This window comes from Adiantum capillus-veneris, chromosome 3, assembly GCF_014529385.1.
Source record: "Adiantum capillus-veneris isolate H3 chromosome 3, ASM1452938v2, whole genome shotgun sequence".
Lineage (NCBI taxonomy): Eukaryota > Viridiplantae > Streptophyta > Polypodiopsida > Polypodiales > Pteridaceae > Adiantum > Adiantum capillus-veneris.
The window spans coordinates 179,226,640-179,249,919 of NC_140933.1; the positions used below are offsets into that span (position 1 = coordinate 179,226,640).

Here is a 23,280-nt window from a genome sequence, read left to right on the forward strand (position 1 = left end):
CGCCCCTTCCCCATCTTCTTCCAATCCATACCCAAACTCGCCTCTAGCCCCCTAGCTCGCGGCTGCTCAAACCTCGGCTCCAACCCGACTTCAGCTCGTTGCAAACTTTGGCTTCAACTTCAACCGCAGCTTAATCGAAAAATTACACCCTGTTCACCAAACAAACAGGAGTCCCTTCCCACGGTGCAAGTAGTAGGCAGGGAATCCGACCTACTCAAACCTACAAATCAGACAGGGGGCTTCTTCTTCAAGCAACGATGCAACGCTGCGGATCTATCTCCCAATCAAACGAACGCGACTCTTCGTGCCCACCCCACGTGTGGATCCGATGGATCGTCTTCAAGCTCAAATTCGAGAGCTCAAGGACGAGAATGTAGAGCCCAAGGCTGTATTCTGTGTACATAAGAGACCGCTAGTGGAAAGCATCTCTATAAAACTGAGTACAAAAAAACCCTCGAGATGCTAGATATAGCCTATCTCGTAGGATCTTTAGGACAGAAAAAAACCAAAGGTGGATGTGGAAGAATCCACCAAAGGCAACTCCTCAAGCTGCAGTATGAGAGTGCGTAGGATGACCACTGTGGTGGGGAGTAATGCCACTGAATGTGACCCCTGACAAACCTGGAAAACATTTGGGAGTGAGCCCTTCGTTGATAAAAACAAGCCTGCCTTCCCCGGCTTCCTCCACCAGAATGTACACAATAAAAGACGGTGTAGCACTAAGAACGTCGGGACAACAAGCTTGCCACACGTTCCATAATGTAATGGCAACTAGCATGCAAAACACCTCATATCGGAACACAGAATCATCATCCTGCGCATCCCCACTGTGTATCATGCTCAAGGTAATTATGAGATACCCTAAGGCTATCAGCATAAAAATCTGATATGTGGCAGCACCCTCAAAAAACAAAATCTGATATGTGAGAGCACCCTCAAAAACCAATGTCTGCCACGACAATGCATCAACCATTAGACTACTCCCCACATAAGAAAGCCAAACTCCACCCCTGCTATAGAAACAAGTAGTGCCAGAGCTCTCCAAACAAGAAGTGATGTGATGGATCTGCAAAGGCAGTGGCTGGAAGTCTCTACAATCCAACCAGAATTGATGGGTCATGCGAAACAAGGTTTTGCCATACATTCAGGCAATCTGACTTACACCACAGATGAGATCTTGACTGTCACAAACTGCTGACGTGTCAAAGCCTTGAATAAGAGAGCCAACCTGCACATGCCGGCCGAGGGGCCTAAACCCTAAGAAGAACAAGTAACAGAAGAAGAAGTCCTACCAACTTATGGGGACCCCGTCCGACAGGGCCCCAATTGACATAAAGGATTAAAATAAAGTAGGACTCTCACACACATACAAAAGAGACTTGCGCAAATTGATGACGTGGTAGATTTTTGAAAATTGCACCATGCATGACCAGTCACTTAGATTAGATGCATATCCTCCAGTTGCACGCAGCATGATCATCAGCATTCCCATAAAAATTCATCAAGGGAATTTTCCAGTGTATTAAACCTATTTTCCGATTTTTCACATTTTTCACTTATTTATTGACTTTTGTTGGGAACTAGGTAGGCAATTTTGCTAAGACAATATATAAGCAAACCAAAGCTAGCACTTTCTGGCAGAAGAGGCAGCAGGAGCATTGCTCAACAGGCCACTTCTCAAGCAAGACCAACCCATTCAACCTGGCGTTTCCTAGCCCTAAAGGCCAGCGTTTTCAGCGTAAGGACCAGCCTGGCGTTTTGGAGGATCACCAATCAGCCAACGATTCTAGCCAAGTGCCCAGTTCATCTAGCGTTTGGGGATTTCAGCCCATCCTTGCCGGCATCACAGATTCAGCCCTACACTTGGCGTTTTTGAACAGCCTCAGCCAACATTTTTGGGACAATAACCTCAACATTTTTGATAGCCCTCATCAACGTTTTGCACCAGCACTTCAGCACCAGTAGCATAGCGTTTTTTCAGCAGTTTTCCAGCACCATACTACAGCGTTTTTGCACCTGCAAATTCAGCACTTGAAACCTAGCAAGAGCAGCGTTTCTGGACAGCAGCAGAGCAGCGATTTGTATGACAACAGTCCAGCGTTTTCAGCCATAAGAAAAACAGTGTTTGTTGCACACGAAGGCACAGTAGCAGATAGCGTCGTCCTCATCGGCGTCGTCATCATAGCAGCATTCAGTTTTCAGCCATAGTCTCTTCATCGTCGGCACCACCATCGGCCTTGACCTCGAACCATTTAGATTTGCATCAGCATCTTGCACCAAATTGTGCAATTAATAGTAGACCACTCTCGCCATCGAGTGTCACAAACTGCTAACGTGTCAAAGCCTAAAGAATGGGGCCAACTTACATATGCCGGCCGAGAGGCCTAAACCCTAGCAGAAGCAGAAGCAACAGATAGAAGAAAGCAGCACATTTCCGTCGGATTGCTGACGTGGCAGATGTACGGATTTCCAAAAATCACGCTGGCTGATGACTCGGCATACTATACAGATTTCCGCGTTTTGCGTTGGCTGATGACGTGGCAAGCTGTACGGATTTCCGTAAATTACGCTGGCAGCTTTTGGCATTGCTTTTTGGACCAGAAGCTTTTGAGTTTTAAAAGCTTTTTATTGTAACTGCTTTTCAGGCCAAGGGCCTTTAAATATGAGGTGAAGGCTCATTCTCTTGCATGCTTCTTGGAGAAGGTGCAGAGTCTGGAGTACCGGCTTGTACCGTATTGATGCAATATAAAGAAATACCGAAAGGGGCGCCAAGGTTTGGGGCCAATACTCTCTGGGGTGGAATTCCGCCACTCCGTGTCGCGTGTCGTCTCTCTCTTTCAGTTCAGTTGCTAAAAGTCTCTCTGGGGTGGAATTCCGCCACTCCGTGTCGCATGTCGTCTCTCTCTTTCAGTTCAGCTGCTATTGAAGTGCTAAAAGTCTGTTCAGTCTGTTCTTTTCTATTGGCACGTGGTGCCCGTCTTGTGACATCGAGAGTGGGGTCCTTGGAGGAGGTTTGACAACGTCTTGGTGTCATATTCTCTTCTCTCTCCATCTCTCAGTCTCAGCACCTTCATTTACAGTGTTTATCCACTTTGTTTGTGATCACTTGCACTCTCTCATTAAAGCACGGAAGGCTCTCCCTTCCCTAAGAACAAGGAACCTTGAGCACAGTTCAGAGCACTATCTTGAGCAAAGTTCAAGATTCACTTCCGTTACACCTTACATTGTTATCAGAGCTTTGGCAGTGTTCTGTATCACTCAAGGAAAGAACCACAAGAATTTTTTTGCTTGTTGTGGTCGCACGAGCCCAAGTTCGCTTGGGCGTTTCGATTCCTAATCGTGTTTTTGAAGAGTGACATGAATCCCAAGAAAGAAGGGCTTGTCCAGCCTCCCCTTGTGCCTCTTTTCACTCATTGAGAGCGGACCGTGCACTTAGCGGCCGGCCAATCGATGTGACCTTGGTGTGAGTGCAAGGCCGCCAAGGGGTGCGCCCGTGGAAAAGAGCAAAACTCGGGTGAAGGGAAGATCCTTCTCTAGCACAAATTGCAAGCGAAAGAAGAACCTCAAGAACTCAAGAACCTCAAGACCCCAAGACCCTCAAGAACCCAAGACCCACAAGAACTTAAGAACCAAGAACACAGTGTATAGTCATTACCCGAAGCGGAATAGATACTTCGCATGGAGGTGGTCAGCATGGGAGTGGTGCAGAAGAGTTTTCCCCACCATGAGGTTTTCCCGACCCTCCCCCTTCCCCATCTACGCCACGGATATAACCAAATCCTATGGAGGCATTGGTCAAGTCGATGATGGAGATGATGGCAAAACAACAAGAAACGAATCGCGTTGTGATGGCACAACTAGAAAGAAAAGCAGAATGACAAGAAGCCTTGGAGCGTGAGCGTGATCAAGCGCGCTTGGCGGCTAAAGAAAGACAGGCAGAGCGTGCAGCCAAGCGTAAATGACACATGCAAGAGTTGGTACGACATGTTCTAGCCTCGAAGTCCGAGCCAACCAAAGATGTTGGCAGTTCATCAAGTGGCGCAAGCCGACATTCGGACTCCAACAACCCAGTCACAAAGAAGATCCAGTTCAGTAAGTATGATGGTAAGATAGATGCTACGGTTATTCATTCTTGGTTGCATCAATTTAATGCTTATTTTGTGACAACTAACAAGACAGGAAATAGCAAGGTTTTGACGACAGCTATGTGCCTTGCCGGTGATGCCATCAATTGGTACCACGCATGGCAAGAGGCACAGTTAGCCACGCACCTAGAGGAAGCCAACGATTTCACGCCCCTTTCCTTCAATTGGGCCGATTTCCAAGACAAGCTCAAGGCGCGGTTTATGCCACCTCAGTACCTCACACGATTGAAGGATGATTGGCACAGTCTCAAGCAAAATGGTATGCCAGTTATGTCTTTCTCTAATTGTGTTTTGCAGCTAGCCACCCAATTACGCAAGTCGGATGATGAGCGCAAAGAGACATTCCTTTATGGATTGGACGAGTATATCAAGTATGATGTCGAGGTGCTCGATCTAATCGATCTCAACAAGGCGGTAGCGATTACTCTCACACAGGAGATGAAGCACAACAAGAGAAAGCCTAAGGAAACCAAGACTTCGACAAGTATCTCTCAGACCTCGCAGTACCCTCAGAACAGTAAGAATGGTAAGAATGGTAAGAACGGTAACTCTTCTAACCAATCTTCCAATAGTCACTCAAAAAAAAACTCTTCTAATGAACCTAAGGGTAAGGCTAACATAATTTGCTCACTCCATATGAAAAGGTAGCACAAGGAATTCTAGGAGGATACATCACGTCCGGAAGAGCAAAGCACTTATTCTAAGGAAGATCGTTGTTTTCATTGTCACATTAAGGGTCACATAAAAAGAACATGTCCTAATCTTAACTCTAATGAATCTAAAGAATCCACAGAACCCACTTTCTCTGTCAACGCAATAAATGAGAACACGAGTGTGCCCCAAGTTTCTCATGACCCTCCCATTAATGAGTCTCTCATTAAATGTTATGGTCATATGACGGGGCATCGCTCCCGGTATGGACTCTCTCATCACGAAGGAGTGCCTTGACATGTTGTTTACAATTCAACAAGCTGCTTTCTTTAGAAAATTTTTGGTCTCTCCTCTCTCAGGATGTGATATGATTTTGGGCATTCGATGGTTTCGTGAGCATAACCCTCTCATTGATTGGGCGGAAAATACGTTCACTTTCAATGCCAAAAGTGACTCTCCCATTGTCATTCGTGGAGAGCAAGTTGTTCATTCTTCATCTCTCATTTCTAATGTGCAGGCGAAGATTGAACGGATTCTGGACAAGGAGACTCTTTCAGTCTCTTCTTTGCAGGATTTTCATGATAATGATGAGCATGATGATTTGAATGACAATGACAAGCATGATGATCACGATGTGATTTCTCACAAGCATGATGATTTGTATGATCAAGACGTGATTGTTCACAAGGATGATAGTTTAGTTGATGCTTTTTCTAGCGAAGCTAATCTCGTTGCAGATTCGATCAATCACGAAGAATCGATCTTGGCTTTCGAGTCGAGGTCCACAGCACCTCCCCAAGCAGAATCCATTAAACAAGACGAACCGATCTTGGCTCTCGAGGCTAGGTCCAAAGAACCCCCACAAGAAGTACTATGTGTTCGCATGATTAGTCAGCACGCATTGTTCGAGTGTTTTATTCGTGGTCGTTTCCTGTATTTTAGTCAGCGTTTTTATGTGATCCCTTTTCCTAGGCATGGCATATTGTACGTTGAGCACGTTTCACTCATGAATGAGCACGGATGTATGCGGATTATTCATGAAAAGCTGAAAAGTATGCATTCAAGGAAGTCACATTCCATGTCTCTTCCTTGGCGCGACACAGTTGTAGAAAGAGCACAAGAAAGTATGAGCACCAAGCATGGGCATTTCCGTTGTGAATTGCCACAGTTGATTGATTTAGATCAGAAAGACAAGATTCGATCTCAATGTTTGCGTGTGTGTGGTAAACGGTTTGGCACTCTCTCTATTTGTTCATCTACATTACATGCACAGTCTTTGAGGCAGACGAGATCTTTCCCAGTCACTTTACATGAAATGGATATGTTCATGTTTTTGTGTTGGAAGTGGTTTCAGGAATGTTCAGCCTTGGAGATTCTTGAAGAAGGTGGACTTACGTCCATAAACAAAGTGGAAGCATTGAAGCAGTCTCCGATGACTTTGTGTCGCTTTCGGCATGGCCCAAAGAAGCAAGCATTGCAGACCTTTATGAAGCTCAAGTATCACGCGACCCACACATCAGAGTGGGCCGGCGAAGAGTCCTTTCCAGGATTCCAGACCCTGTTGGCGATCTCCCTCGATGCTATAAAGTACGGTATCAGTACCTCACTTTGAAAAGGAGGGGATGGCATGTGACACGTCCAACCCTATGTGTCCGTGGACAAGCTACAGCATGACCAGGGTTCAGTTCAATCAGTCAAGTCTAGATTAGGAAGTGATCTAGCACTTTTATGAGTCTGTTCGCAGACCGTGCATGACCAGTCACTTAGATTAGATGCATATCCTCCGATTGCACAAAGCATGATTATCAGCATTCCCATTCACAATCCATCAAGGGAATTTTCCAGTGCATTAACCCTTTTTCCCCTATTTTTGACATTTTTCACTTATTTATCGAGTGACCTGTTGGGAACTAGGTAGGGCAATTTTGCTAAGATAATATATAAGCAAACCAAAGCTAGCACTTTCTGGCAGAAGAGGCAGCAGGAGCATTGCGCAACAGGCCACTTCTTAAGCAAGACAAACCCATTCAACCTGGCGTTTCCTAGCCCTAAAGGCCAGCGTTTTCCCCCTAAGGACCAGCCTGGCGTTTTGGAGGATCACCAATCTGCCAACGATTCTAGCAAAGTACCCAGTTCATCCAGCATTTGGGGATTTCAGCCCATCCTCGCCAGCATCACAGATTCAGCCCTACACTTGGGGTTTTTGAACAGCCTCAGCCAGCATTTTTGGGACAATAACCTCAGCGTTTTTGACAGCCCTGATTAGCGTTTTGCACCAGCACTTCAGCACCAGTAGCATAGCATTTTTTCAGCACCATACTACAGCGTTTTTGCACCTGCAAATTCAGCACTTGAAACCTAGCAAGAGCAGCGTTTCTGGACAGCAGCAGAGCAGCGATTTGTGTGACAACAGTCCAACGTTTTCTGTCACAAGACGGGCACCACGTGCCAATAGAAAAGAACAGACTGAACAAACTTTTAGCACTTCAATAACAACTGAGCTGAAAGAGAGAGACGACACGCGACACGGAGTGGCAGAATTCCACCCCAGAGAGTATTGGCCCCAAACCTTGGCGCCCCTTTCGGTATTTCTTTATATTGCATCAACAGAGTACAAACCGGTACTCCAAACTCTACACCTTCTCCATGAATCATGCCAGAGAATGAGCCCTAACATCATATTTAAAGTTTACAGTAAAACGCTTTCAAACTCAAAAGCATCTGCTCCAAAAGCAAAGCCAAGAAGCTGCCAGTACAATTCATGGAAATCCGTACAGCCTGCCACGTCATCAGCCAGCACAAAACGCAAGGAAATCCGTACAGCCTGCCACATCATCATGCCAACGCAATTTTTGAAAATCTGCCACGTCATCAGTTTTTTTTTGGTGTGTGTGGATCCTGCTTTATTTTAATCTTTATGTCGCTTGGGGCCCCATCGAATGGGGTCCCCATAAGTTGGTAGGACTTCTTCTTCTATTACTTGTTCTTCTTAGGGTTTAGGCCCCTCGACCGGCATCTTGAAGTTGGCTCCCTTCTTCAGGGCTGACACGTCAACAGTTTGTTACATTTTCAGCCATAAGAAAAACAGCGTTTGTTGCACACGAAGGCACTGTAGCAGAAAGCGTCGACGTCATCGTCGTCGTCGTCATAGCAGCATTTAGTTTCCAGCCATAGTCTCGTCATCGTCGGCACCACAGTCGGGCTCGACCTCGAACCATTTAGATTTGCATCAGAGTCTTGTACCAGAGTGTGCAATCAATAGTAGACCACTCTCGCCATCGAGAGTGGGGCCCTTGGAGGAGGGTTTGACAACTTGCTGGTGTCGTTCTCTCTTCTCTCTCTATCTCTCAGTCTCAGCACCTTCATTCACAGTTTCCACTTTGTTTGTGATCACTTGCACTCTCTCATTAAAGCACGAAAGGCTCTCCATTCCCTAAGCACAAGGAACCTTGAGCACACTTCGGAGCACTCATCTTGAGCAAAGTTCAACATTCACTTCCGTTGCACCTTACACTGTACGGATTTCCACATTTTGCGCTAGCTGATGACATGGCAGTTGTACGGATTTCCGTGATTTACGCAAACAGTTTTTTTGGCATTGCTTTTGGACTAAGAGCTTTTGAGTTTGCTTTTCATAGGCCAAGGGCCTTTAAATATGTGGTAAGGGCTCATTCTCTGGCATGCTTCTTGGAGAAGGTGCAGAGTCTGGAGTACCGGCTTGTACTGAGTTGATGCAATATAAAGAAATACCGAAAGGGGCGCCAAGGTTAAAGGCCAATACTCTCTGAGGTGGAACTCCTCCACTCCGTGTCGCGTGTGGTCTCTCTCTTTCAGTTCAGTAGTTATTTGAAGTGCTTAAAGTTGTTCAGTCTGTTCTTTTCTATTGGCACGTGGTGCCCATCTTGTGAAGTGGTATCAGAGCATCAGGCGTGTGCTTTTCTGAAAGCATACCGGTCCTATCAAAGAGCAAACAGAGCAAGATCGCACTTCCAAAGTTCATTGGAAATTTTGGCTACTCCCGCCCTTACTTCATTGCGCATCGGGCGCGCTCCCGTCTTCACCGCTCATGTCTTACAGGGCATAAGCCATATAAAGATCACTTGCAAGAGAAGGATCCAAGGTTTGTTTTGAGTTGTTGTTTTTCTCAGAGACAGTACCATGCAAATGTTGATAGCTACCAAGCAGCATACTCCAAGTACTTGGCAAGCTTTTAAGAAAATTTTTGCCCCAAGTTATATGGTTTCTGACATCTTCCTTAGTAGTGCAACTTCTAGCAAAGTGGGGAATCTCGAAATCCTTGCCATGGAAACCCTAGCAGATTATAACTTGAAGTTTCTCGACATCTCCCAGTAGATGTCTCTTCACGAGCAGATGACCTTGGAGGTCCAGTGCGATTGCCATCTTGGGACTACCATCGCCGCCAAAGAAACATTGTTTCTCCAAGAGCTGATGGACCATACTGTGTTCGGCCACAACCCTATGGAATGAACCTAACCCTAATTTTTTGATGCAGGTTTCGGGATGGAAAGTCGGTCTACTTTTCGAGCTCGACTGATGTCGAGATTGCTTTTTAAGTTTGAAATCTGTTTGAGAACTTGTTTGGTGATTCTGTTTGGAATTTGTTTGAAATGGATGGTATCTGTTTTGAACCTGTCTTGGTGCCGATTTGAATTGTTTGACTCTGGTTTTAATATTGGTTTCAATGATTGGCGATTTTACTCTCGGCTGGAGAAGTGAGAAATACTGTTTTGGTATTGTTTGAACCTCGGAACAACGCAGGCCGATGCCTGGGGAGCGTTCCGTTGTATGCTAGAAAACCTCCGAACGACGCCGGCCGATGCCTAGGGAGCGTTTGGTTGTATGCTTGAACCTCCAAGCGATGCAGACAGCGGCCTGGGGAGCGTTTGGTTGTACAGTCCTCTGAGCTCATGGCCCGGACCTTTTTAGGTTATTTGCGGGGGCAGTGACGAGGTAGTCGTTGAGTAGCTTCATACTGCAGACCGTTTGTCTCGAGGGAGTGCTCAACGGCGCTGTTTGTTGTGTCTTGTAACATGCATATGTAAGCATTTGTGTTGCATTGTGATGTGTCAACTATTGAATATTTCTAATTGGATGAGATTGCCTGGGTATGTAATTTTAGTGCATCAAGACACACGTGCAAGATCAGTACGGTATGGGTGTGATGGTTAATTTTACTACGCAAGAGTTCCGATCTGGGCGAAAGGAGAAGTTAACTCCTTGATCAAAAGGGTCGAGAGGAGAAGCTAACTCCTTAACAAAAAGAGAAAACTGATTGTCCCTCGGAATGACACTCGGAAATTTTTTTGAGCTAACTTGAATTGTCTTGCATATATGCTGTAATCGAGGACGATTACTCTCTTTCAAGGAGATGTCACAAACTGCTGACGTGTCAAAGCCTTGAAGAAGGGAGCCAACCTGCAGATGCCGGTCGATGGGCCTAAACCCTAACAAGAACAAGTAACAGAAGAAGAAGTCCTACCAACTTATGGGGACCCAGTCCGATGCGGCCCAAAGTGACATAAAGGATTAATATAAAGCAGGACTCTCACACACACACAAAAGAGACTTGCACAAACAGATGACGTGGTAGATTTCCAAAAATTGCGTTGGCATGATGATGTGGCAGGCTATACAGATTTTCGCGTTTCGCGCTAGCTGATGACGTGGCAGTTGTACGGATTTCGCTGGCAGTTTTTTTGGCATTGCTTTTGGACCAGAGCTTTTGAGTTTGAAGGCTTTTCATGTAAACTGCTTTTCATATGCCAAGGGCCTTTAAATATGTGCTAAGGGCTCATTCTCTGGCATGCTTCCTAGAGAAGGTGCAGAGTCTGGAGTACCGGCTTGTACTGAGTTGATGCAATATAAAGAAATACCGAAAGGGACGCCAAGGTTTGGGGCCAATACTCTCTAGGGTGGAATTCCGCCACTCCATGTTGCGTAAGGTCTCTCTCTTTCAGTTCAGTTGTTATTTGAAGTGCTTAAAGTTGTTAAGTCTATTCTTTTCTATTGGCACGTGGTGCCCGTCTTGTGACATTGACTCAGAGAACACAACAGACTTCTAATAATGAAAGTAGAAAGAGAAAGAGTTCCCAAGAAAAGAAAGACAAAGATTCACGGCCTTGGCTCACTCTCTGAGAGAGGGCCAACTACATCAAAGAGGGAAGTGTTTCGGATGCAGGGAACATGGGCACGTCTCCGCGAAGCACCCTAAAAAGGCACAACAAGGACAGAATGAAGACAGGCCAGAGAGTTCGAGAGCAGCTGAGGAACGTGGAAGAAAAGGCAAGATGAAAGCGTGACTGGTTCCAGATTGCATGGGTACTGACCTAAGCACGATTGATGAAAGTACAGAACTTTGCCGAGCTTGGGGCAAAGTAAGAGACCAAGAAGCCATAATTTTCTTTGATGGAGGAGCCAAGGCCAACTGCATTTCACCTTAATTGGCGGCACGGCTTGAGATTACACCCGATCAGATGGGACCACAAGCAGAGACAGTTCTAGCGGCACCCATTCGGGACATAGCCATTACACCTGTCATTGGCAGCATTGTTAGGGGTATTTGGGGTACAAGAACTTCTACATAATGCCCTTGGAAGGTTGTGATGTCCTCCTTGGAGTCCCTTGATACCATAAGAACAACGCCGTGGTCGATTATCGGGCAAAGAAAGCGATATTGACAAATGAAAAGGGCCGAAAAATTGTACTTGATGTGAAATTGAAGGCGAGTTTGTCCCTATTGTACCGGCTTCGACCGTTTCGAAATTAATGAAATCCACTCTGTTTGTAGATCAGAATCGCTCCGAGACATGTCTATAAGATAGCCTTTCGGACAAGTTTCGGTTTATATGAATTTTTGGTGATACCTTTTCAACTTACCAATGCTCCAGTGACTTTCAACCGAATGATGGATAGGATTTTCCGAGAGCATCAATCTTTTGTGAGCACTTTCATTGATGATATTATAGTTTTCTCTAACGATGAAGCACAACATCAACAAACACTCAATTTTTCTTGCCAGAAATACACTTTCTAGGACACATCGTCTCAATAGCTGGAGTACAGATGGACCGGCGGTTCATTCGGAAGTTTACAGAGGTAGCTTCCCCTTTGCACATATTGACTTAGAAAGGAGTCCCTTTCTCGTGGGGACAATGTTGACTTTGCCAAACTTACAAAGCCATTCAAAGTATATTGTGATGCTTGTGGTCATAGTCTGGGAGCAAGAGCCACGTGATTGCCTATGAAAGCCGATTGTTTTCAACGCCAGAATTGACAACACAAATTTATGAGAAAGAGCTATTGGCAGTGATCCATGCTCTTACTCAATGGCGACATTACCTATTCGAAGCGATTTCACGGTCTTTACTGATCATCAGAGTTTACGCTACTTGTCAGAAAAGCAAATGTGGTGAGCTAACATCTTGTCACAGTTTCACTTCCAGATTGTCCATGCTCAGGGACAGAAAAACTTGGGGGCATATGCATTATCTTGGAAGCCCCTAGTATTGGCTATTTCCGCAATTCATCATAGCAGCTTTGAGCACATGGTTGATCAGTACGCCACAGATCGGGGTTTTTCCAATGTATTCACTCGAATTCAGCATCGGGAGGTAGTAGCGGGATATTCCATAAGTGATGGCTACTTGATGAAGAAAACGATCTTGTGCGTCACACAACCGTTGAGGAAAAAGATTCTGACTAAGTGCCATTGTCCACCTTTACGGGTCACCGCGGCATCGACACCACCTTGAAAGGTGTGGCGCGTTACTTCTTTTGGCCAAGATTCAAGAAAGATGTGCACGACTTTATTTGCAGTTGTTTAGTATGCCAGGAAGTCAACTTTGATAGGCATAAGACACAGGGATTACTACAGCCTTTACCCATTCCCACCGCCCCTGGGAAAGTATTGCAATGGATTTTATTTTTGATCTCCCGAAGACACAGAGTGGGCATGATGCCATTTGGACTGTCATTGACAGATTTAGCAAGCAAGCTCACTTCATTCCAGTGAAGAAAACAGCCAAGCCGGATCATTTAGCGAGACTGTTCATTGCACAGATTTTCACACTACATAGCATGCCTGAGACAATAGTCTCCGACAGAGATCCTCGATTCACGAGTTTGTTTTGGAGGGCTATTTGGGAGAACATTCGCACACGGTTGCAGTTCTCGTCATGATTCCACCCGCAGATAGATCGGCAATCTGAGATTGCAAATTCAGTTGTTCTCAATTTATTAAAGTCTTACATCTCTTATTAGAAGATTCAATGGGAAATTGTTTTGCCTTTTGTGGAATTTGCCTACAATAACACGGTTCACTCTTCGACGGGGAAGGCGCCATTTGTGATAATGGAAGGTGCTCCGAAGATTCCACCCTTCCTTCACACTAAAGACAAGACTTTTGAAGCCAACCATTACACAAGGGACTTGGACACTCCTTTTGCCAAGGTCCAGGAGGCTTTAGCGAAATCTGAAGAACAACATAAGAAGGCAGCAGATCAACATCGACAAGATTTGAAATTAAAGTAAGACGATTGGGTGCTCTTATGTTTTGAGGAGGCACGCCTAAGAAAAGGAAAGGGAAAGGAGCGGCTTTTTCCAAACCTTAGCATGAGGTATTATGGCCCTTTCCAAATAAAAGAAAAGATAAATGATGTCTCCTCTTGACTCAAGCTGCCCGATACTTGGAAGATTCACAATGCATTTCATATGAGTCTATTGAAGCCTTTTTAAGGTGATGTGTCAGTTGATGGAGCGCCTGATGAGTAACCCGAAGTGGAGGAAAGCGAGGAGATACTCCTTCCAAAACAGATTTTGGCACACAAAGAAAGAAAGATGAAAGGTAAAGTGATTTGGCATTTCTTGGTTAATTTAAGGACTATCCTGCATTGGATGCGAAGTGGATGGAGGAGGAGGACCTAGCAGATACTCCTTAGATTTTGGAACTTTACCTTGAAGCATTCGGTTCAGCATAGTCTACTCCGATAGAACTCCGAAATCAACAAGGGTGATTCTAGTGTAGCGGGTTTGCACAAGCGGGGAGTTACTCCCCTCCTTTATCAACAGATTACCCCGATTTTTTGATAAGGTCACTGACGTCCCCTTTGGGTTTCACGGATACTAATGGGCTGACCAGTATTCTGCTGTATGGCTTTATGCCACGGAATTCCCGAAATTGAATATGATTGCTTTGTACTCTCTCATTTGACTTGTTTGAGTGCACGAACTGAAAGACGAAATGACTACAACATTTTTGGTCTCATAAATCTCTATAGACATGATTGCAATAAGAATTAGTTAATCGCGGATCGGTGAGGTCCGGAATGGATTTAGATGTCGAGTGATGTCGAGTGATGTGATTGTCGATTTGTACAAGTGCTAGATGTGTCGTGTCCAGTGCGTCGGTACTAACAGTCAGTGTCTACTAAGACACTTTATGGCCTCTGTCTGTTTTGCAAGCGTAATCGAGGGCAATTACAGTTCTTTCAAGAGGGGGGTATGTCACAAACTGATGACGTGGCAGTGCCGGGACACACTCTCAATTGATGACATGGCTGATGGTACGGATCTCCACCAATCCATGTGACTGGCTGTTGTACGGAATCCCGTGATTCGCGTTAACTGGCTGACGTGGCAGTAAAGAATCCTCCGATTCGCGTTGACTGGATGTTGACGTGGCAATGCGTACGGATTTTTGCTTTTCATGCTCGCAGGCAGTACGGATTTCCGCAGCTTATGCTGACTACTTTTTGTTGGCAGATTTTAGCCAATGAGGTTTTTGGGCCATATTGCTTTTGATATCAATGCTTTTGGGGCTCTGCTTTTAGCAACCCTTGTAAATCTTTATAAGTAACCTAAGGGGCTCACTCTGCAGAGCATCTAGGCGCAGAGTCTGAGAGCGAGCACCCGCGGGTCGGTTGTACTTCGCTCAAAGATTAATATAAAAGAAACACCGAAAGGGGCGCCAATCTCTGGCGACAGTACCTCTTGGCACGGAACTATGCCGGGCTGTGCCGCCTTTCTTTTGATTTGTGAAGTGTTTTGAAGTGAATCTCTGATGTGTCGTCGCGGTAGAATCTTGACTTAAGGTGACCAAGTTTGTTGCAAGACTCCTCTAATCTAGCATCCAAAAAACCCATCCAAAGTAGGGATCCCTCAAGAAAACTCCAGTCTGGACTCTGCTCTGTCATGAATTTCTCAGAATTGAGAAGGAGAATCCCCAACGGCATATGGCATGACGCAGCCCACTCTACTGCCAGATGAAACCAAAACAAATTCTTCAGAATACACCAACATTTAAAGAAGAGAGAGCTATGCGTAAAGTCCTACAAAAAAGGACGCAATTTAACACTATTCACTTCGGCCAATCTGTTATAAATTGAAGAGAGTAGTGTGATGGGCCGCCTATTATGTCCCGCTCACAGGAGAGGGGATCTAACCTAGACGCCGTCGGGATGGGCTGCTAGTGTCCGAGTGAACGTAGTGTGAAACCGGCCAATGTGGCCGGCCATTATTATAAAAGGGAGGCCAAGGCCTCATTTGTAGTTATCGACCCCCCATTGGCAGAGTGCCAGTGGTTAGCTTGCGAGGCTAGGAGTACGAGAGGTCACCTCGAGGAGGTAAGGCGGGTTGGTTTTCCGAAGCGTGTCTTTAGGCGGCCTGTGTAGCCCACTCCTTGGGTTCGTTTCATGGTATCAGAGCCGACTTGGCTGGTTAGAGTCGAATAATCACTATTTCATGCAAGTTTTGATGAAATAACCGTTTAATTGATAATTTTCTTCTCATGAGCATGTTTGCAGGTGAAATTTAATGTGCTTCTCGCTGATTTTGTATAAAATTCAGCAATTTAGCAGTTGGAAGTGCTGAAAATCAATGGATTTTTATTGCTTTTGCTGATTTTTGATGAGAATCAATGACTTATTCATTGATTTGCTGACTAAATTCAGCGAACAGAAGCTTTAATCTTTCTCTGTGCTCCTCTTCTGTGCGAAGTACACAGAAGACGAGAGAGAGAGAGAGAGAGAGAGAGAGAGAGAGAGAGAGAGAGAGAGAGAGAGAGAGAGAGAGAGAGAGAGAGAGAGAGAGAGAGAGAGAGAGACCTCTCTGAGCGGCCTGGTCACTTGGGGTTTTTTTTAAAGTATGGTTTGAAACCTGTAGTTTATTAAGACTCACTAACAAAGACTAGAAAGTTTGCAAAGAATTCAGTTTTTGGCTCTGTTGTTGCTTCTCTCCCACCGCTCCTCTCTCTCACCCGCTCGCACTCCCGCGCTCCCGCCATCACTTGCTTGACTTTGGACGATTACGCCAACGCATAGCGCTCTTCGAAGTTCAACTTTTCGCGATCAAAAAGTGTAGAAAAGGCCCAGTTTCGCTTGAAATTTTCAGTTTTTCACACATTTCGCCATGGATTCCTCCAACTCGGATGCGCAGCGTGACGACGCGCCAGGTAACATTCAAATTCCGTTTACGCATGCTCTATACACATGGATTACAAGTACTTTCTAGAACTTCGACCAGCGTGTTTCCGTTCAGAAAACGCAAACATTAAAACGAAAATTCGCTTGGCCTCTCTCAAAGGGGCCGTGCAAGGGCTTGATTCTCGGCTTACTACTCTGGAAAATACGGTTCAATCGATGACTGTGCGTATTTCTGAGGACGGAACCCATCTCCAACAACTGCAGACGCAGGTTGCTGCTTTTGGGCGTTCACAAGGTGGTCCAACTGCCACGATTCCGTACAAAACCACTAATTTCTCGGGAGAAGAAGCGTTCACCTTCTACAAGGTGGATTCCGGGCACGCTGTGCGCTGGGATTACCATTGGGCCTTAATCAAGGACAAAGCCCCAACTGATGTCGAGGATGCAGTGGCAAAGGCCAGGACGTTCCATTTGATAAATGGAGCGATCTATGAGAAGAAAAGAACTTCAGACCATCAATCCGGTGAGGGCGCTTCAAGGAGCGAACCCCAATTCCAGCAAAAGTCCAAATCATCGCCGAGATCTTCTCAGGAGAAGAAGAAAGCCAAAAATGCTTCAATTGCTGATTCAGTGAAGAAGGGGGCTTACTTCGGATGTGGCCAAACATGTCACCAAATCAAGGATTGCCCCAACAACAAGACAAAGAAACCGCAAGGTTGTCCTTCGGTTCAAATTCACGAGATCTCACGTAACTCTGATGTCATTCAAGTTAAAATCCATCATTTAGCGCACAGTTCATGCACTAATTGTACTTTTAGCACCAAAGTGTTTGATAAGCACGATCTTCTCCGTTTCCCTGGGAAGATCAATGGTCACGACGTGACCGTACTCGTTTAGCTCAGACAATTTTGTGGATGTAAAATTGGTGCAGAAACTGAGACTGCGGACGCGAAACAGTGACCATGAGTATCGCGTGACGATGCTCGTGGCAAGAATATGGATGTATGGAATTAGATGGTTCCAAATTTGTCGCTCGAGCTAGCTGACTACTAAAAGAACCTAGATTTCCACATCATGCGCCTAGATAGAGCAGATGTTATTTTACAAATTCCATGATTTTATGATAAACAAGACTCATTGTATATAGACTATGTACATCACTCTCTTGTTTTTGTTAAGCAGGACATGCCTCATGTATATGTGTCGCTTTGTAATCACATTTCTGTAAATAATGGTTTTGCAATACCAGTTGTTATTGTTTTGAAAATGTATAAAGATACAAAGTCTTTTGATGTTGACTTTTATCAATGTGTACCATCTGCTTGGTTTAATTCATTAGTGCTTGGTACTTCTGTCACTGAATTTCGTAAAAATGTTTCATGTTGTTGTGTTGAACTTACGGATTCCAATGAATCCAACCTTATCCGAGAAATCATGACTAATTTCAAGGATGTTTCCTCCGATGATCTACCTCCTGGCTTGCCGCCTTCGAGAGGACTCATGGCATTGAGTTGGTGGCCGGTAGTCAACCCTTCTCAAAGCAACCCTATCAGTTTAGTAAAACCGAGGAGGACAAGATTCAGCGGCAGCTGAAAGATTATCTCGATAGAGGGGAGCGACAATGTTACTTTCTCCGAAGAAGGATAACACTATGCGTTTTTGCGTAGATTACAAGGGGTTGAATAAGCTTACTGTCAAAAACAAGTATCCGCTCCCGCGTATGGGCAATCTGATAGATCGACTCCATGAGGCGTTGTATTTTACGAAGATAGACCTGCGCTCAGGCTATCACCAAATACGGATCAAACTGGAAGATGTTCCCAAAACGGGTTTCCATACGCGTTATGGTCAGTATGAGTTTTTCGTCTTGCCTTTTGGTTTGACCAATGCTCCAACCACGTTTCAGCAGATGATGAATAATCTGCTGAGACCATTTTTAGGCAGCTTCGTTGTTGTATTTCTCAATGACATCTTGATCTACAGTCGAAGTTTATCTGAGCACTTAGCGTATATACGCAATGTTCTCAAGGTACTGAGAACTGAGAATCTTTATGCTAAGGCTTCTAACTGTGAATTCTTTAAGAAAGAGCTTCTGTACTTGGGTCACATCATTACTCACGATGTAATTCGTGTTGACCCTGAAAAGTTGGATAAAGTGCGAAATTGGCCCATTCTGAAGAATGTGCGCCAAGTGAAGTCCTCTTTAAGCTTTACAAGATTCTTTCGCAAATTTATCAAGGATTACTCTAGAGTTGTTTTGCTCCGCTTACGCAACTTTTAAAAGGAGGGGTGAAAGGGCCGAAGACTTCAAGTCCTCACCGTAAAGGTAACCCCCCTGTTGTCTGGAATGAGCGTCATCGACGAGAGCTTTCGGACACTAAAGCACTTGGTGACTATTGCGCCAATATTGCACATTGTGGATCCTAGCAAACCGTTTGTGGTTGAAATGGATGCTAGTGATTATGCCATTGGTGCGGCGTTATACCAGGATGGACGTCCTGTTGCGTTTGAAAGTAAGAAACTTTCTGACGCTAGGATGCGTTATCCAACGTATGAGAAGGAGCTTTACGCCGTAGTCCACGCCTTGAGGACATGGCGACACTACTTGTATGGCTCTACGTTTGCTGCATGGACAGACCATCACTCTTTGCGCTATGTCAGGGTGATCTCAGAGGTCAGAAGGCTAGATGGGTTGAGCTTATGCAAGAGTTTGACTTTGAGATCTGTTATATAAAAGGATTCAGCAATCGAGTTGCTGACGCACTCAACAGGATTCCTGAAGTTAATGCCTTGTCTATGGCTGAAATCTCGACGGATTTCTATCTCTCTCTCCGACGGCTATGTCGTTCAGATAGCAATTTTGGCAATATATGGAACGAGATCGAAGCGGGGCATGTACAGGCTTGGGTGGTCCGGAGACCCAAGTGAGTCTTGTCGGAGAGACGAGACAACGACAATATTCCATTAGAGGTGGACTATTGTTCAAAAATGGAAAAGTCTACGTGCCGGAAATCGATGAGGTTCGACAAAGGATTTTGTTTGAATGCCACGATGTTCCTAGCGCTGGGCACCCAGGCATCCAGAGAACTTTGGCTTTGGTTAAGCAATATTTCTATTGGCCAAGGATGCGCTCTTACATAGAGAGCTATGTGAAGAGATGCGCTCAATGTCAAGTCAATAAGGCAGAGCACCTTAAGAAAGCTGACCTGCTACATCCATTGGAAATCCCGAATGCCAAGTGGCAGAGTACTTCCATGGACTTCATCGTTGGTTTGCCAAATACTAGTCGGGGCAATGACGCCATTTGGGTTGTGGTCGATAGACTCACAAAAATGGGGAAGTTTATACTAACGAAGTCGATAGTAAAAAGCCACGAGTTCGCGGTAGACCAGCTTTATAAGTTGTATGGTCTGTCAGAGGATATCGTTAGTGATTGAGATACTAAGTTCACTGGCCGATTTTAGCGAGATGTGTTTGCTCCAGAGTTACCAGGGAACGGGTATTTCCTTGCTTGGAACGCCGGAACGGCATTCCGGCAGGTCGGCAGTGAATGGAACGCCCCGGAACGGACTGCCGTTCCGACAGTCGGGGTCTTACCGGAACGGCCGGCCGGAACGCGTTCGGAACGGGGCCGGAACGGCGGAACGGACGGAGCATCCGGAACGGCAGAACTGCAACGGATATAAACGGGCAGAAATTTGAAAATTTCTAACGTTTAGAAAACGGGCAGTAAGCCCTCAAAAGCTATATATTGCCAAGCCTTCACACCCTTTTCCTTCACAAGCTCTCAAGCTCTCTTGCTCTCAAGCTCTCTTGCAAGTTGCTCTAGCCTCTCAACTTGCAAGCTCTATTGCTCTTGAGTCTCTAGCTCTCAAGGCTCATTGCTCAAGCTTCAATCTCTCAAGCTCTCAAGCTACCAACTTCCAAGCTCTCAAGCTCTCAACCTACCAAGCTCTCAAGCTCTCAAGCATCAAGCTCTCAAGCTCTCTCTTGCTCTCGAGTCTCAAGGCTTTAAGCCTCAAGCTCTCTCGAGTCTCCTTCCAATTTCCATCATCTAGATTCCATGGCCTCTTCTTCTCGTTCAACCCCCTCCGTTCATGCGGGCAACACTCAAAAGGCGAAGGAATGGTCATGGTGGGATGAAGTGACCTCGGAGGGCACCTTGTCGGCGGCGGGAGGTTCTCGTGCATGGGCATGCAAGCTATGCTCCTACACACGGAAAGGGGGGCATGACAAAGTGAGGGCACACTTTCTTCAAGTGCCGGGACATGAGGTGAGATTTTGCTCCAACGTAACCATCGAGAAGAGGAAGGACCTCGAGAAAAAGGATCGGCAATTCAACCACAAAGCCAAGCCCGCACGCAAAGGTATTGATCCAAAGACCCTCATTTCCCTTCTTCCTCTCTACCCGGTGTAGGTGTTGGTGCATCTTCACAAGGTCCAAAACGTCGCCAAAGGACCCTTGCCACCTCTTGGGACCCAAAGAAAGGAAGAGGTGGATGCGGCCGTGGCTCGATTCTTCTATCACGACCATATCCCATTTGTCGCGGCGAGGTATGTTCATTGTTTTATGATTTATCAATCTTCTCTCTCATTTCTTCCGTTATCATCGTTTCCACTTTTTTGATACTAACCTCTTCTATGTTTGATCGAAATAGGTCGGAGTATTGGAAAGTCATGGTGCAACGGATAGGAGAGTATGGCACCGGCTATGTGCCGCCATCTTCAGAGGCTCTCCGAACCACCTTGCTCGATCGAGAGAAGGCTATCGTGGAGCAAGCAACCCTCAACATTCAACGTCTTTGGGCAAAACATGGCGTTTCCCTCATTGCCGACGGATGGAGTGATACAAGGAAGAGATCTATCCATGGTCTCGTCGCATACTCCAGTGGAGAGATGTACTTTGTGCACACTCATGATGCCACTGAGAGTGGCAAGTCCGCCGATGTCCTCTCTGCAGAGTGGACAACGGCCATAGAAACCATCGGTGAGCAACACGTGGTGGCCTTTGTCACAGATGGGGAGGCATCAAACAGGGCAGCAGCAGCTATCATAGAGGGCCACTATCGCATGTGACAGTGTGCTTTTGCATGGCACACTGCTTGAACAACCTTCTAAAAGACATCGGCAAGCTAGACTGGATTGCTCCAGTCATTGCTGATGCAATGAAGATGGTTACTTTCATCGGCAATCACAACTTGGTTCGGAGTGAGTACCTCAAGAGGTCGGGCGGCAAAGTGCTTCTAAAGTATTCAGATACCCGCTTCGCATTCAACTTTCTTCTTGTGCGCAGGCTGTCTGAATGTCAAAATGCGGTCCGACAGGTCTTCATCAGTGATGAGTTCACCACCTCCCCTATGCAAAGACAGTTGCAGGGATTTTGTGCAAGGATAAGGCAGAGGATCTTGAGTTCTGGAAGGAGCTCAAGAGTCTAGATGCACAGGTAAAACCGGTGGTTCATTTGCTTCGAGTTCTGGATGGCATGGATCCTTGCATTGGCAAGATTTATGAGACAATGGACCGCATGATTGAGCAGCTTGCACAGCTTGAGCCGAACGCAGAGCGATATGAGGAGATCCATGTGCTTTGCAGCTCGAGGTGGAATTCATATGCCTCTCCTTTACACGGGGCAACGTACATGGTGGATCCAGAGTTCCAGGGTGCAGGGCAAGAGACAGATAGGGAAGTCATGAACCAATTTACAGAGATCTTAAACAAGATGGTTCTAGACAGAGATGGGTGATGCATTGTCAGAGATCAGCTGAGATAGTACAGAGAGATGCGGGGGTCATTTGGCAGTCCAGATGCTCAGATTGATCGCAGGAAAATAGGTTCAGTGCTTTGGTGGGAGGACTATGGCTATGATGGCCCTGAGCTTCAGAGATTGGCGATCCGTATTCTCAACCAGTCAATTAGTACCTCATGCTTGGAGCAATTGTGGAGTACCTTTAGCCACATTGCTTCCAAGAAGAGAAATCGACTTGGAGTGGAGAAGGCTAATGATCTTGTCTTCGTCAGCGCAAATTTGAAAATGCTTTGCAAGAGTACAGACAAACAGACAGATCCTTTTACACAGTGGGAGATGGAGCAAGAGGCTTCTCAGGCGGGTGGAGATGCACATCCACCAACACCAGGTACTTCATCTGTGGCTGAGATCGAGCCGGACCTAAACCTCGATGATGAGGAATGGGAGGATGTGCATGATTTACAGCCGGCTACTACGGATTGGGAGGCCTCTCAGGCTAGTGGCTCTTGAGTCTTGAGTCTTTGCCATTTATCCTTACCTTTTTGTATGGCTGCTTCAGTGCTTGAGCCTTGCCCTCTTTGCCATTTGTAGCTACTAGCATCTTTATGGTATTTGTCACCTTCAGTCTTTTGGTATTGTGGTCACTGAAGTCTGGTTTGAACTTTGCCCCCCTTTGGTTTTTTTGTAGTACCTTGGCCGCTGGCGGCCCTTGAGGCTTGTTACTATGTTAGCCATAATTAATTCCAAAGTGTTATCTCTGACTACTACTCTTGCAATTATTTGAGAGCATTGTGTATGTACTATGGGCATTGTGTTTTCTCATTGTTGTTCATCTGGCTATGTACTTTGAAGTTTGGGCGCCTCACATCCCAATCAAGTCATAATAAGGTTAAATGGTCTTCAAATCGTGTTTTTTGTGGGTATTAGAGTCAAAGTACTCTAATACTACTTGTATTCAAACACATAACGCTAAAAAAAATAATATTTGGGTGTTTTTTTAGCCTGCCGTTCCGCGCCGTTCCCGTTCCGAGCCCATTCCCGTTCCCCCGTTCCGCAGGGAGGCCCGTCGCCGTTTTGTTCCGCGTTCCGGGTAACTCTGGTTTGCTCATCTTCAGACGAAGTTGAGTATGTCGTCTTCTAACCATCCTGAGCCGACGGACAAACTGAGAGGATGAATCAGATGTTAGAGGACATGTTGAGAGCCTATGTCTCTCACCAGCAGTCTGATTGGGAAAGGTATCTTTCACAATTAGAGTTTGCCTACAATAGTAGCAAGCACTCTGCTACTAGATTTAGCCCA

The 23,280-nt window shown here is 45.7% G+C and overlaps 1 pseudogene; it reads right to left on the minus strand.

The window, feature by feature from the left end:
- Nucleotides 1-473: 473 nt before the first annotated feature.
- On the minus strand, nucleotides 474-973 carry LOC147462253 (uncharacterized; annotated as a pseudogene).
- Nucleotides 974-23,280: the final 22,307 nt, after the last annotated feature.